This window comes from Dendropsophus ebraccatus, chromosome 7 (assembly GCF_027789765.1).
Source record: "Dendropsophus ebraccatus isolate aDenEbr1 chromosome 7, aDenEbr1.pat, whole genome shotgun sequence".
Classification (NCBI taxonomy): Eukaryota; Metazoa; Chordata; class Amphibia; order Anura; family Hylidae; genus Dendropsophus; species Dendropsophus ebraccatus.
In genome coordinates this window covers 117,966,409-117,984,552 of record NC_091460.1, presented here as the reverse complement: position 1 = coordinate 117,984,552, position 18,144 = coordinate 117,966,409, and positions in this window count along the sequence as shown.

Genomic DNA, 18,144 nt, shown 5'->3' with positions numbered 1-18,144 from the left:
TCATTATTATACCTGTGCAGAGTTATCAGGCCACATCCTAGGAAATAACTTTTTCTATTTTCATTCGCTGTGACTTCCCTGTATGTATTATCTCTGGTGCCATCACTGTGTGCAGCATTACTGTCATATCTCTATTACTAGTATTTCTGTGCTGTTTCTTTGTTTCCATTGCCTATATGCTGTAAAATCAATATCTCATTGCAGTGACATCACTTTTAATCAGGGCTTATATATGGGGTAGGCAGGGTAGACACCAAAATACCTTGTCTTAATAAAAAAAAATTATATTATTATTATTATTATTATTATTATTATTATTATTATTATTATTATATGTAGTCCAAGTAGATTTTGTCAATTCTTTGCACGGAGAGCGGCTGGAGCGGAGGCATAGACAGCCTAAGGCACACTAGAACTCTCTGCTGCCAAATTCCACCACATTTACTCACAGTGTGAACTGGCCCTGCTATGATTGAGGTTTAAAATAGACTAAAACATGTCAGCGATCATCAGGATTTTATTGTTTGTTGTTTTTTTTCCGCTATGCTACGATAAAGGAATTGAATTTGGACGACTCAGTGCTGGAACTATCCTTGCTGCGAACTGGCCCTAAGGGTATGTTTACACTAAGCAATCCAGCCTGCCTCAGTCTATGGGAGGGCTTGTGCGCCTCTGCTCAAAAAATTGACATTTCAATTCTTGCCGTGGAGAGCGGAGGTGCGCGAGCCCTCCCATAGACACACTGTTTGACATTGAGGCAGGCGGAAATTCCAGTGAATTTGCTAATTGTGAACATACCCTAAGTGTGAGAGAATGATTTCCAGCAACCTCCCACTCTGCTTCTAGAAGGTTCTAACCTGTTGGGTACCAAGGTACCTCAGACTGCTGTCCACCAATAGGAAACTAGCCCAGTCTTGGCCTACAAATAGCTAGTGGGGACAGACATGTGCAGTGTCCCAGAACATGCTGTCAGTTTCTCACTTTAAGTTACTTTTATTGCTATAGCGATGCCTGTCCTGGAAACTATATGCACTGCAACTGTTTACGGTGTAATGCCTATTACTCTCAGTTTCATGTGTATATCTTGTGTGCATAACTATATGCAGTGGTATGCAAAGGCTGGTGATCATGTGACCGTGCCCTGTAACCATGGTTCCTCCAATGGCCGTCGAGCTTTGGCCATTCCTCTTGCAAGTCAGCCTATTCCCTGAGCTTTGTGACTTCCTCTTGCAAGTCAGCCTATTCCCTGCCACAAAGGGGATAGGATGTCTGTGTGAGTTCTGCCCTCTACCTCAGAGAGGACAGATGTGTTCCTGCGGCCCTCTTCACCTTTAGAAGAGTGGCTGGTGCTCTGCTGTAGCAGTTCCTGGCTGTCCGCCTGCTCAAGTTCCTGGAGTATCCTCTCATCTGGGTGTCGTTCCTGTTCTCAATCTCCTCATCAACTCAAGATATTCACCGCAAGAACTCTAATCCCCCCAGCCTCTCTATTCCTCTATCACTACTACTCCCATCATCCGGCACGCTTCACCTCAGCCTATGCAGCACCACCTTTGCTCTGTCTGTTTAAACCTGCTATATACCCGGTTGCATCCGGAACAGACTGTTACTATCAGTTACCTCAGTTACAATAAACTTGTAACCACCACTGTTACTGAACTCTGGCATTGGTGTCCCTTATCTGGTGCCCCGACTAGGTACAGCGAAGAATCGCATGCCCAGTATCCCGCATAAAACCGCAGACCGGCCTACAGCTGTGCCACCCTCGTGCCAGTACCGTGACAACTCTATACCCTGCAGCTGCCCGGTTCCTGCCTGCTAGTAACACCTGCACTGCGGAGTGGCCCTCACGGGTCAGGGCATCGCACATGTGGGTCCTTCTGGTTAGTTGGAGTTTAGTGTTGTTCCTGAGCAGATCCTGCCAACCAGAGTTCCTTCCCAAGGCCTGGTCCTTGTGGTCAGGCACCCATGTGCCTAACAACCTGTATCCTGGTTCTGCCAGTTCCTGCTAGCAGAATTCTGGCCTGCTAAACACCACCAGGGGCAACTACCACTAAAGCGGAACTCCACCTCAGGGCCGCCATCAGGAATTCCAGGGCCCCATACTGCCAACTTGTCTGGGCCCCCACATTACCAAATGCAATAATCCAAAAAAACGTAAACTCAGGACATACGTTTGGCTATTTAAAGACCATAATATGTGCTAAATTACAAGTCAGTTAGGCCATGTTTTCAGCCTTAAAAATAACTATTGGTTTATGCAAGAATGGCTGAAAATGTCATTTTTCCACAAATAATACTGACACATCATATATTCATATACGATCACCCCAATTGACTGAATAATGCTGCCATATATCAATACTGAATAAAATGACCAGAAAATCCTACAGCAACACCATGACCACAAATTCCGACACCCAAATGACTGGATAGCACTATCATACTGCTTATTATACAAAACACAATATAAAGACCAACATTAGACCCATATAGTCACTACAGTGTAGCTACATCCAGTGACTCACAGGTGACGTCTTCTTCGTTTGGAGTCGTTCACTTTCCTTCTCTCTTTCTATCGGCCTCGTCTCCGCAGAATCTGCCAGACAAAAATCTTAGGCTTTGCACTTTTCCAGCATCCTACACTTATACAAACTTCATATATACAGTATCACAGGAGATTTCACACTGTGAGTTCCACAGCTGTGATGCTCTGTAGTGTTATTCCTATGGCTTTAGATAATTCGCTGCGGAAATGTAGCCCCTGCTCACTTAACCCACCACTGCCGCACTCCTGCCTGCTTCTCTGGCTCCTGGCTCCCTGACGTCCAATCAGTGGCTGCGGCTGGACATCTCACAGTGGCTGAGCAGGAGGCCAAGGACCCAAAGAAGCAAATGGGAGCGCAGCTAGGTGACATATTAGCCCGGCAGCTGGTGGATTAAGTGGCAGGGGCTACATTGTCACAGGGAATGAAAAATCTGCTGCAAGAATGTAGATTCATAGGAAATGACAGTATTGCAGCGGATTTTGCTGCGGAAGTTGCAGCATGAAATCTGCTGAAATACTGTACGTGTGAAGTCACCTGCCACTGGAATACAGCGACTGTCTGGGAATCTGGGGCATGTAGAGTGGGGGCTGCAACACAATATGGAGAGTGTGAGCAGCTATGGGCCCCCTGAGAGTCCTGGATTGCCCCCTATACCACCCATATTACAGTATAATCCATCAATGTATATACATGTGCTACATATCCACACACTACACACAGGACATATATTGTACTACCACACAGAAATACACACGACATAAATATATAATAGATGTGCAAACCCATACTGTACAAATAGGCAGATATACACAAGTAGGGCGGGGCGATATGGCCAAAAAATAAAATCTCAATTTTATTTTTAATTTGGACGATTCTCGATCCCCCTGTGACTGGGGAAGACTGGGGGTGACTTAGGGGAACTGGGGGTAACTGACAGGCTGTCAGGGTATGCTGGGGGTAATATACACAGGCTGTCAGGGCATGCTGGGGGTATTATACACAGGCTGTCAGGGCATGCTGGGGGTATTATACACAGGCTGTCAGGGCATGCTGGGGGTATTATACACAGGCTGTCAGGGTATACTGGGGGTAGTATACACAGGCTGTCAGGGCATGCTGGGGGTATTATACACAGGCTGTCAGGGCATGCTGGGGGTATTATACACAGGCTGTCAGGGCATGCTGGGGGTATTATACACAGGCTGTCAGGGCATGCTGGGGGTAGTATACACAGGCTGTCAGGGCATGCTGGGGGTATTATACACAGGCTGTCAGGGCATGCTGGGGGTGTTATACACAGGCTGTCAGGGCATGCTGGGGGTGTTATACACAGGCTGTCAGGGCATGCTGGGGGTATTATACACAGGCTGTCAGGGCATGCTGGGGATATTATACACAGGCTGTCAGGGCATGCTGGGGGTAGTATACACAGGCTGTCAGGGCATGCTGGGGGTATTATACACAGGCTGTCAGGGCATGCTGGGGGTATTATACACAGGCTGTCAGGGCATGCTGGGGGTGTTATACACAGGCTGTCAGGGCATGCTGGGGGTATTATACACAGGCTGTCAGGGCATGCTGGGGGTGTTATACACAGGCTGTCAGGGCATGCTGGGGGTGTTATACACAGGCTGTCAGGGCATGCTGGGGGTATTATACACAGGCTGTCAGGGCATGCTGGGGATATTATACACAGGCTGTCAGGGCATGCTGGGGGTATTATACACAGGCTGTCAGGGCATGCTGGGGGTAGTATACACAGGCTGTCAGGGCATGCTGGGGGTAGTATACACAGGCTGTCAGGGCATGCTGGGGGGTATTATACACAGGCTGTCAGGGCATGCTGGGGGTAGTATACACAGGCTGTCAGGGCATGCTGGGGGTAGTATACACAGGCTGTCAGGGCATGCTGGGGGTACTATACACAGGCTGTCAGGGCATGTTGGGAGTAGTTATACACAGGCTGTCAGGGCATGCTGGCAGTAATAGTTATACACAGGCTGTCAGGGCATGCTGGGGGTAGTATACACAGGCTGTCAGGGCATGCTGGGGGTAGTATACACAGGCTGTCAGTGCATGCTGGGGGTAGTAGTTATGCATAGGCTGTCAGGGCATGCTGGGGGTAGTAGTTATACATAGGCTGTCAGGGCATTTTGGGAGTATTATACACAGGCTGTCAGGGCATTTTGGGAGTATTATACACAGGCTTTCAGGGCATGTTGGGAGTAGTTATACACAGGCTGTCAGGGCATGCTGGGGGTAGTAGTTATACATAGGCTGTCAGGGCATGCTGAGGGTAGTAGTTATACATAGGCTGTCAGGGCATGTTGGGAGTAGTTATACACAGGCTGTCAGGGCATGCTGGGGGTAGTAGTTATACATAGGCTGTCAGGGCATGCTGAGGGTAGTAGTTATACATAGGCTGTCAGGGCATGTTGGGAGTAGTTATACACAGGCTGTCAGGGCATGCTGGGGGTAGTAGTTATACATAGGCTGTCAGGGCATGCTGAGGGTAGTTATACATAGGCTGTCAGGGCATGTTGGGAGTAGTTATACACAGGCTGTCAGGGCAGGCTGGCAGTAATAGTTATACACAGGCTGTCAGGGCATGTTGGGAGTAGTTATACACAGGCTGTCAGGTCATGCTGGGGGTAGTAGTTATACATAGGCTGTCAGGGCATGCTGGGGGTAGTAGTTATACATAGGCTGTCAGGGCATGCTGGTAGTAGTAGTTATACACAGGCTGTCAGGGCATGCTGGCAGTAATAGTTATACACAGGCTGTCAGGGCATGCTGGGAGCTGTAGTTTGGCAGTAGCTGGCCAGTCACGTGTGAGCTGGTGTGGTGACACTTCCCCAGCACTTCTGGCGGCCATTCTCCTCTATCAGAGCAGGAAGAGATGAGTAATCCCGTCCCCGCTATAATAAAAGTGCGGGAAGTCAGTCAGTGTGCGGGGACAGCGGGGTGTCAGGCGGCAGAGGGCGCCCTGCTCTCAGTCTCTCTCCTCTTTGGATCTCCTGACCTCATCCACCTGCCATGGCCTCCACCCCATTCACGGCAGCGCCCGCCGGCCCCACACTGCCCATCTCTGGACTGCTCGGCCACCCGCCCCTCTTCTCTCGCTGCTCGGCCGCTCGCCGTCCGGCCCTCAATGATTTTTTGTGAAAATCGAATTTATGATTTTCACAAAAAATCAAAACGATTCTAACATTCTGAGCGAATTAATCGCCCAGCCCTATACACAAGTATGCTCAAACACATCACATAGATACAAACACAGGAAGATTACATATATAGATCCCCAATACATGTATACACACACAGATAGGCAGATTACAGGATACACAAATATGCCAACATAGAGAAACTACACGGATACAAACACATGCAGATCCCATATATACCTATATACACAGACACATAGCATAGATGCAGATACACACATGCAGATTCCATATATACCTCTACACAGACCCACAGCATAGATACAGACACACACATGCAGATTCCATATATACCTCTACACAGACACACAGCATAGATACAGACACACACATGCAGATCCCATATATACCTCTACACAGACACACAGCATAGATACAGACACACACATGCAGATCCCATATATACCTCTACACAGACACACAGCATAGATACAGACACACACATGCAGATCCCATATATACCTCTACGGACACACAGCATAGATACAGACACACACATGCAGATCCCATATATACCTCTACACAGACACACAGCATAGATACAGACACACACATGCAGATTCCATATATACCTCTACACAGACCCACAGCATAGATACAGACACACACATGCAGATCCCATATATACCTCTACAGACACACAGCATAGATACAGACACACACATGCAGATCCCATATATACCTCTACACAGACACATATAGATGCATATACACAGACATGCAGATTCCATATATACCTCTACACAGACACATAGCATAGATACCGACACACACATGCAGATCCTATATATACCTATATACACAGACACATAGCATAGATGCAGATACACACATGCAGATCCCATATATACCTATATACACAGACACATAGCATAGATGCAGATACACACATGCAGATCCCATATATACCTCTACAGACACACAGCATAGATACAGACACACACATGCAGATCCCATATATACCTCTACAGACACACAGCATAGATACAGACACACACATGCAGATCCCATATATACCTCTACACAGACACATATAGATGCATATACACAGACATGCAGATTCCATATATACCTCTACACAGACACATAGCATAGATACAGACACACACATGCAGATCCCATATATACCTCTACAGACACACAGCATAGATACAGACACACACATGCAGATCCCATATATACCTCTACACAGACACATATAGATGCATATACACAGACATGCAGATTCCATATATACCTCTACACAGACACATAGCATAGATGCAGATACACACATGCAGATCCCATATATACCTCTACACAGACATGCAGATTCCATATATACCTCTACACAGACACACAGCATAGATGCATATACACAGACATGCAGATTCCATATATACCTATATACACAGACACATAGCATAGATACAGACACACACACATGCAGATCCCATATATACCTCTACACAGACACACAGCATAGATGCATATACACAGACATGCAGATCCCATATATACCTCTACACAGACACATAGCATAGATACAGACAGCACACATAGTGTCAGATGCACACATGCAGATTACATATATACCTCTACCAGCACACAGACAAACATGGATACAAAAGCACACACATGCAGATTACACAGATATATGGTCACACACACACACACACACACACACACACACTTACTTTCTATGCAGGACGCTCCAGGGGGGTCACTAGAGAAGTCTCTGCTCCCAGCCCAGTCTGCAGCCCCTCCCCCTCTGCACCCGACTGCAGAGCTGTATACAGGAGGGAAAAGACGTCACAGCTGAGAGGGAGAGAGGAGAGGGGGCCTCCTGCATCTTCCTGTCTCCTGGGAGAGCACTCAGGCCGGAAGTCACTGTGTCAGAGCCAGGGAGCTGCTGAGGACGGAGCCCGGTCCGTGGGGGAGGGGGAGTTCTGCAGCCCGGTCCACAGAGTGCAGGGAGGAGGGGGGCCCCATGGTTTGAGTTAAGTAGAGGGGGCCCCTTGCATCAGCGGGAGCTGTCCCCTCCCCCTGCACTCTGTGTAAACCAGGCTTTTCACAAACTTAAGTGTGTGGGAGGCAGCACGGCCCCTCCATAGGCCAGGCCCCATACAACAGTACTGCTAGTACTGCCCTAATGGCGGCCCTGCTCCACCTGTCTACGTCTATGTAGACTCTTCTGTTCTACCATTCTTCAGGAAGTCCTTTCTACTGACTAAGGACTATCCCCTTGGAGAAGTTGTTTATTCTGCTAAAATGCCCCGCTGACTACTGTTCAATCTTCCTTGAGTAATCTCGAGGAATTAGCTCTGCCTGGATGCATTCTTCTGGGGCCAATATTCCTGGACCTGACAGTTTGTGATATGTTCCAGCAATAGGCGGTACGTCAAAGCTGTGAGTACAGGCATCTACTTCTTATCTACAAGTAATTCAACTGTAGCCAAAGATGCAAGAGACACCCCAACAGGGCCATTACTGAATTCAAGCCTAAAGGGCTGGTACCACATTAGTTCTTAATGGGCCCTTACTGAATTTGCTCTTTGAGGGCTGGTAGAGTTTTCACTCTTAAATAGGCCAACACCAAAGTCACCTTTAAAGGACAGGTACTAAATTCACTTTTAAAGGGGCTGGTACTGAATTAGCTCTTATAGGGCTGGTACCATATTCGCTCTTAAAGGACCGGTACTGAGTTCACTCTAAAAGCAGCTGGGGAACGCACTGTATGAGGTTGGAAAAATCTGCAAACTTGTCTAATAGACCCTTGACGGACCCAATGACAAAAATAAATGTCACATTCATTAAAGGGTTAAAGTTCCTCTAAAGTGCCATTTTGGAAGTCACTGTTAAAGCGGCCCTGTACCCACAATCTGGGGGAGTGGTGTGTCTGACGTGTTAGTGATTAGAGTTGATCAAGCACTTTAATACTCGAGTCGAGTATTTTTCAATGCTCAAGTAACGAGCCCCATTTAAAATAATGGGAGACTCAGATACAGTATTTAAAGGGGTAGTGCGGCGGTAAACAATTGTTCACAGAATAACACACATTACAAAGTTATACAACTTTGTAATGTATGTTATGTCTGTGAATGGCCCCCTTCCCCGTGTCCCACCAACCCCACCCGTGTACCTGGAAGTGTGGTGCGCTATACATACCTGTCACGTGCCGACTCGTCTCCGATCTTCAGTCTGCGATGTCGTCTTCGGACGGCCCGGCCGAATCCCTCCGAGCGTCCTGAGTGCCGGCCACCCTCTTCAGCGTCATCAGATGCTCAGCCGCGATTGGCTGAGCACAGTTATGCTCAGTCAATGACGCGGCAGAGGGCGGCCGGCACTCAGGACGCTCGGAGGGATTCGGCCGAAGACGACATCGCAGACTGAAGATCGGAGACGAGTCGGCATGTGACAGGTATGTATAGCGCACCACACTTCCGGGTACACGGGTGGGGGTGGTGGGACACGGGGAAGGGGGCCATTCACAGACATAACATACATTACAAAGTTGTATAACTTTGTAATGTGTGTTATTCTGTGAATAATTGTTTACCGCCGCACTACCCCTTTAACCAGGTGCCCCTCACTTAGCAGACTGGAGGGTACCCCGTTAACCTAAAGTGCAGTAAATAGATTCTGTAGCATGTCCTGTGTGATGCAGCCTGACACCGCCCTCCTGTATATTCTAATAACTGCAGTAATAGGGAGAAAAAGTGATACGCTGAAACTGTATTTCATACTGTATAATATTCTATGATGTTAGGGAAGTGAACTTAATCTTTCCTTTACCACAGCCTGGTTCCTGCACACGGCGCAGGTCTATTACTGAGCCCTGGTACAGCATGAAGCACTAAAACCACATCATGATTCTAATGGAGCTGCGTCATTGAGAAAGCTTTTGGAAGGTCTTTTCATGGTGAAAACAGAAAAGCAATGTACTGCTGGTAAATTCGCTTTAACTTCCTTTCTCAGCAAAGCCAGTGACGTCATGGTTAATGTAGGCAGCATTAGAAAACCATAACAGAAGTGGAATCTGAATCAAAATGGTAGACAACCCTTGCATGCCATATCATTTAAAACAGGTTTATACAAGGAATACAAAAGAACATCTATACTATTATTTTTTTAATAGCCTATACTATACTATAATAGCCTAAACAAACTTCCATTTTAAGTAATACTGTCACCTTTATTTAGCTAAGGGTACGTTCACACATACCGGATCCGCAGCGGATTTTCTGCTGCGGATCTGCAGCAGATTCGCAGCAGGTTTCATCTAAATAATTGAACACAGCATCAAATCTGCACCATCAGATCTGCTGCGGATCTGCTGCAGATCTGCTGCGAATCCTGTACGTGTGAATGCACCCTAAATGTCTTGCTCTGCACGATCAGTAAGTCCAGACACTTGGGAAGGCCTCCGAGGACACCAGGGAATGTGGTATGGTAAGTTAATTCTTTATTATTTTACACTAAAGGCAAGGGCTGCACGGACATTGCTATCGATGTCCGTGCAGCCCTTGCGGCTCGATAGTTGGCGCATGTAATGGCGCATGTAACGAGTGCCAATCTAGCACATTAATGCTCGTTTACAGTTTATGATCGGGCTGTCTAATAGAACCCTTACATCTTAGTGGCGCAGATGTAAGACTCCACTTTGACCTCTATCATACTGTTCCTTGAAATTTTTTTGATTTTTACAAAGAATCAAATGGAGGATCCAGATAAAGGTATAAACAGAATGCTTGCTTAATAATTAACTTTTAACTGTTAGCATGTATACAGTATATGCATATGCATATGCAGTATATGCATATGTTCACACAACGTCTTTTCAGCTCCATTTAAAATTACGTCTGTTATTTGAAGTCTAAAATAACAGATGTCATTCAGCTGTCTGACCTCCCCTTAGTACAATGACGGCTGTTGGTACATTATTCTAGTTTGGGATTACTAATTGCCCTTTGGTTGTGTCTTAATTAAAAAGTCCATTGAATTTAATAGTAAAAACGGAGAAAAGGACAAAAGAAAAACTGTGCTTGAACAACTAATAAAAAAGTCCGCTGTTTGCAAAAGACGTCCGAAAATAATGATCATGTTTATTATTTTGACGCCCGCGGCAAAATCGTCCGTTATTCCATACATTGTGTGCATTGGACGTCCATCTTCCCATTGACTTTAATGCATTGCCATTGCAGTCAGTCAAATCTCAACAAAAACAGACGTTATTTTAAATATGAAAATCGTCCGCCTTTTCAATATTTTTGACGTTGTGTGAACAAAGCCTATATGTGTTGTCAGTTCCCCTTTAAATAAAAAAAAAAGAAAAAAAAAGAAAAGGACAACATTAACAAAGGTATTTTTAACATGTGCTGCAAAGACTAACTGATGCTGTTAAGAACAACACTTAGCTAAATGGGGGTGACAGTATCACTTAAAATTCCCCCAATCGGACTAGAATGATGTGCACTTATCCCGGTAAATCTACATGTATTTGTGTAGTAGATTAGATGAATCTGTTATATCTGGCATAGCAACAATATATCTGCAGCCTACACTGTTGTTTTGGAAGGTACAACAATTAAACATTGTTTGTTTTAATTACTGTTCCTTCATCCGAATAGTAAGACAATGGTGGAAGCTGCAGGTTTGCCTGTATCCAGACAAACTCAGGGGTTATTGTGGGGCTGGATGAGACTCTAAGAACGTCAAGTTATACCTGCGGTTCCATTAATCACTGGTGGCCTGTTAATACCTATAGGCCATGTGTGTTTTTCATTTTGAAGTACCATTGAGAATAAATAACAGTTGAAAACATCTAGAGCAATTACAATGTCACAACCATATAAGTGATTTATACTGTTGACATATTCACCTAATACTGCAGCGGTTTATTAGGTGCTATGTTATTGTTACCGTAAATTATAAGAATATTTAAGCTTATTATGTCTTTAAAATTGTAGTACTATTCTTGTAGACTGTAACCCTTCGCAGGTCCTATGTACCAGTCTGTCAATTACGTTATTGATGTTTTTTTTATTGATTTTGTGTTATTCTGTATGTTAACCCTTACCATTTGTATAGCACTCTGGAATGAAGAAACTTTAAAAATAAATAATAATAATAATAATAATAATAATAATAATAAATAGGTAGATGGGGATATATTATTTTTTACAATACACAACTCACAGATTAACCCCTTAGTGACCGCCGATACGGCTTTCTACGGCGGTCACTAATGGTCCTTATTCTGCTGCCATCAGCTTTTTACGGCGATGGCAGAGAATAAGGCTGCGGGGCCGGGACGGCCCCCACCCCATCCCCCCGGCTACCGGAGGTAGCTGAGGGGTTGGGGCAGTGTGTGCGGTCCGTCACGGCCCCCCCCTTACCGACGATCGCCACTATTAACGTTATAGCGGCGGCCGTCGGTAAAGGGGATTACCGGTGCTGCCGCCGCCTTTCATCTCCCCCCGCCGTGAATCTACGGCGGGGGGAGATGAAATAAGTGTATATCAGACCCCAGATCAGACCTCCCTAGTGCCCCGATAACTAACCCCCCTCCCCCGGCGGCCATCATTTCCAAGATGGCCGCCGCCGGTTCACAGCGGTTAACGTCGGTTCACAGCGATGAAAAAGTTAAAATGAATGAAAGCCCCATGCTCTCCGCCACCGGAGGTAGCGGAGAGCATGGGGCAGTCATCGGGGACCCCCCTGTTTGGTCCCGGTACAAGCGATCAGCGGTATATACTATATACCGCTGATCGCTTGTGCCATGTGCTCCCGGCACTTTTTATCCCCTGTCACCATAAATGATTGGTGACAGGGGATAAAAAGTGATGTCCCCCCACCCCCCAAGTCGCCCCCCCACCCCCCCTGTCACCCCCGTCCCCCAGTCACCCCCCCTTCCCCATATACGTCCTTCCTCCTCGATGTCCTGGCTGGTTATGAAGTGCGCATGCGCTTCACAACCAGCCAACTCTGAAAATTTAAAGTGACAGAGACCAATTTGGTCTCTGTCACTGAACTATGATTACTGTGATAGAAAATATCACAGTAATCATAGTAATACAGTGAAAATGAATATGTAAAGTACAAAAAGTGACAAACATACAAAAAAATAAAACACACACTTTTTATTATAGTAATAATTGCAGTTTACTCCCAAATTACCCCTAACCCCTCCCCAGATTACCCGTAACCACCGCACGTTGCCCGTAACCACCGCACGTTGCCCGTAACCACCGCACGTTGTCCATAACCACCGCACGTTGCCCGTAACCACCGCACGTTGCCCGTAACCACCGCACGTTGCCCGTAACCACCGCACGTTGCCCGTAACCACCGCAAATTGCCAGTGACCCCCTCCAGATTGCCCGTAACCACCCCAAATTACATGTACCCACCCCAGATTACCTATAAGCACTTCAGTTTATCAGTAACAATCCCAGATTGTCTGTAACCCTTCCAGGTTGCACATAACCCCCCAGGTTCCCCGTAATCATGCCAGATTACATGTAACCCCCCCCAGATTGCACATAACCACCGCGCGTTGCTTCTGACCACGCCACGATGCCTCTGACCACGCCACGATGCCTCTGACCACGCCATGATGCCTCTGACCACAGCACGTCGCCTCTGACCACCACACGTCGTCTCTGACCACCACACGTCGCCTCTGACCACCACACGTCGCCTCTGACCACCCCAAATTGCCAATGACCCCCTCCAGATTGCGGTGCCCATGTCAGATTACAGGTACCCACCCCAGATTGCCTATAAGAACTTCAGTTTATCCGTAACCACCCCACATTGCCCGTAACCACCCCACGTTGCCCGTAACCACCCCAGATTGTCAGTAAGCACTGCAGGTTGCGCGTAACCACCCCACGTTGCCCGTATCCACCTCAGATTGTCTGTAAGCACTGCAGGTTGCCCGTAACCAGCCCACGTTGCCTGTAACCACCCCAGATTGTCTGTAAGCATTGCAGGTTGCCCGTAACCACCCCACGTTGCCCGGATCCACCCCAGATTGTCTGTAAGCACTGCAGGTTGCCCGTAACCACCCCGCGTTTCCCGTAACCATTCCAGATTGTCTGTAAGCACAGCAGGTTGCCCGTAACCAGCCCATGTTGCCCGTTACCAGCCCACGTTGCCTGTAACCAGCCCACGTTGCCTGTAACCAGCCCACGTTGCCTGTAACCACCCCACGTTGCCGTAACCACAGCAGGTTGCCCGTGACCACCACACGTTGCCCATAACCACCACACGTTGCCCGTAACCACCCCGCGTTGCCTGTAACCACCCCACGTTGCCTGTAACCACAGCAGGTTGCCCGTGACCACCCCATGTTGTCCGTAACCACCCTAGATTACCTGTAACCACCTCAGGTTGCCCATAACCACCCCAGGTTGTTCGCAACCATCCTCATTACCTGTAATCTATTTTTTTTTATTTTATTTTAGTAACTGCGCTATTCTAATAACCATTACTAGCTGCGGTTTTGCTCCTGTAAATTGGCGCTCCTTCCCTTCTGAGCCCTGCTGTGTGCCCATACAGTGGTTTATGCCCACATATGAGGTACCGTTTTACTCAGGAGAACCTGCGTTACAGATTTTGGGGTACGTTTTCTCTCCTGTTCCTCGTCAAATTGAGAAATTTTAAACTAAACCAACATATTATTGGAAAAATTCGAGTTTTATATTTCTACTGGCCAATTTTGAATACTTTCCTCTAATACCTGTGGGGTAAAAATGGTCACCACACCCCAAGATGAATTCTTTGAGGGGTGCTCTTTCCAAAATGTGGTGACTTTTGGGGGGAATCTATTCTGCTGACACTACAGGGGCTCAGCAAACGCACCTGGCGCTCAGAAACTTCTTCAGAAAAATCTGCACTGAAAATGCTAATTGGCGCTCCTTCCCTTCTGAGCCCGGCTGTGTGCCCATGCAGTGGTTTATGCCCACATATGGGGTACTGTTCTACTCAGGAGAACCTGCTTTACATATATTGGGGTGACATTTCTCTCCTGTTCCTCGTGAAATTGAGAAATTTCAAACTAAAGGAACATATTATTGGAAAAATTCGAGTTTTTCCTTTTTACTGTCTATTTTTGAATACTTTCCTCAAATACCTGTGGGGTCAAAATGCTCACCACACCCCAAAATAAATTCTATGAGGGGTGCACTTTCCAAAATGGAGTGACTTATTGGGAGATTTTACTCTGCGGACACTACAGGGGCTCTGCAAACGCACCTGGCACTCGGAAACTTCTTCAGCAAAATCTGCATTGAAAAAGCTAATTGGCGCTCCTTCCCTTTTGAGCCCTCCTGTGTGCCCATACAGTGGTTTACGCCCACATATGGGGTACCATTGTACTCATGAGAATCTGCGTTACAAATTTTGTGGTACTTTTTTCCTCTTGTTCCTCGTGACATTGAGAAATTTCAAACTAAAAGAACATAATATTGGAAAAATTTGAGTTTTTCATTTTTACTGTCTACTTTTGAATACTTTCCTCTAATACCTGTGGGGTCAAAATGGTCACCACACACCAAGATGAATACTTTGAGGGGTGCACTTTCCAAAATGGAGTGACTTATGGCGAGATTTTACTCCGCTGGCACTACAGGGGCACTGCAAACGCACCTGGCGCTCGGAAACTTCTGCAGCAAAATCTGCATTGAAAAAGCTAATTGGCGCTCCTTCCCTTCTGAGCCCTCCTGTGTGCCCATGCAGTGGTTTATGCCCACATATGGGGTACCATTGTACTCAGGAGAACCTGCGTTACAAATTTTGGGGTACTTTTTTCCTCTTGTTCCTCGTGAAATTGAGAAATTTCAAACTAAACGAACATATTATTGGAAGAATTCGAGTTTTTAATTTTTACTGTCTTCTTTTGAATACTTTCCTGTAATACCTGTGGGGTCAAAATGGTCACCACACACCAAGATGAATTCTTTGAGGGGTGTACTTTCCAAAATGGGGTGACTTATGGGGGGTTTTTTCTCTGCTGACACTACAGGGGCTCTGCAAACGCACCTGGCGCTCAGAAACTTCTTCAGCAAAATTTGCATTGGAAAAGCTAATTGGCGCTCCCTTCCTTCTGAGCCCTGCTGTGTGCCCATACAGCGGTTTACGCCCACATATGGGGCACCGTTGTACTCAAGAGAACCTGCATTACAAATTTTGGGGTGCTTTTTGTCTCATATTCCTTTTGAAAATGAGAAACTTTAATCTAAACGTATATATTATTGGAAAATTTAAATTTTCAATTTTTTTACTGCCTAATTGTGAATACATTCCTCCAGCCCCTGTAGGGTTGAAATGCTCATTATACCCCTAGATTAATTCTTTAAGGTGTGTAGTTTCCAAAATGGGGTCACTTATGGGGGTTTTCAGGATACCAGACTTCTAAATCCATTTAAAAAAAGAACTGGTCCCTAAAAAAATCAGTTTCACGAAAATGTGATAATTTGCTGATAAATTTCTAAGCTTCATAACACCCTAAAAAAGTAAAATATGTTTACCAAATTATGCCAGAATAAAGAAGACATATTGGTAATGTGACTTAGTAACTAATTTATGTGCTACGACTTTCTTTTTTTAGAAGCAGAGAATTTCAAAGTTCATAAAATGCAAATTTTTTTAATTTTTCATGATATTTTGATGTTTTTCACAAAAAACACACAAAGTAGTGACCAAATTTTGCCACTAACATAAAGTGCCATATGTCACGAAAAAACAATCTCAGAATCGCTAGCATACGTTAAAGCATCAATGAGCTATAAGAGCATAAAGTGAGACAGGTCAGATTTTGAAAAATTAGCCTGGTCATTAAGGCCCAAACTAGCTGCAGCACGAAGGGGTTAAATATTTAGATCTGCATTTTCAAAATACGTTCTGATTTGGCAGTCACCAAAATAATAATAATAATAATAATAATAATAATAACAATAATAATAATAATAATATAGAAGAAGGTATTATTTTTTACAATACACAACTCACAGATTAAATATTTGCAATAATAATAATAATAATAACAATAACTCTTTATTTATATAGCGCCAACTAATTCCATAGCATTTAGCATGGCTTTGCCTATTTGGTCCCTGGCCCCATTAGGGCTTGTAATATAAGGCTATGTTCACACAATGTAAGTTTAGTTGTAATCATGGCTGTTGTTGGCCATTTTCACCAACGGCCGTGATTACTACTGAACCTACATTGTGCTGCAGGCTAATGGAATACCGACCGGAGTGTATACACTCCGTCGGGGATCGCTAGCGGCGCCACAAAAAACTGACATGTCATGCGGCCGCAGAGAAGCTGTCAGTGCACACATTGGAGCATGCGGCAGTGGTAAATTGTAATGCGCCTGCATCCCAATTCATTAGAAGTGAAGAGCACTGCAGTACCGGCCGGGATAATCTTCTCTGGCAATGGACATTCTGTGACCCGGCCGGGACACAGAACGGCCGGAGTCTTACGCCATGTGAACATGGCCTAAATTTGCTTGCTTGTATGTTTTGGGAGGATACCGGAGTGCCCAGAGGAAGTCCATGCAAACATACCTGTATATGTCCTTGGTTGAATTTGACGGTAGGACCCCATCTCTATAAGGCTACAACGCTAACCACTAAACTACCATACTTCTCACAGGGGGTTGTAACAGAAGGACCAGACACAAGGTAGTGGATCCCCTGGGTCACTGAGGAGTGCTGACATAACTTTCCCAAAGAGCAGAGTCTAAGGAGCCCCCGGTTTTCACCAGAGTCTGTTGCAAGGCAGGATGGGCTTTGCGGCAGGAAACTCCCAGGTTGCTACACTCAGAGAAGGTCCCCAGTGACCACTAACTGAAGGAACTGAAGAAGTACTGGAGCTCGGGACTAGATGCTCTTCTTCTGCGGTTGAACTTCAAAATACGATGGGAAGATTTTGCTCAAACTGGAGCTGAGCAGAGAACTAGAAATTAAACAACTAAAAGGTCGCAAGGACGTAAGGAAGCACGGAAATGGCGGATAGTCAGGAAGCACAGACTTGGTTTGCTGACTGAAACACACCAACTGGGCACAGAAGTCTGGATGTGACGGTTATAAATACCCTCAGGTGATCAGCCTAGAATTTACTAGAGCTTGTGTGCTGAGTCTATAAATACAGGTGAACAGGTGTATGCCTGCCACTAGAGGGAGCCCAATCCCCCAGCAAGCCAACTCAGTAGGAGAGAAGCTGCTGAAAGACATACTGAATGTTACTGTAGCTACAACTTTAGCATACGCTTCATGTCCATGATGAAACAAGACACCTATAAGATGTATTATTTCCCAATTTGCACAATATGCAATTAGATATGATAAGACTATAGCATTAAAATTTTTGGTAAAGCT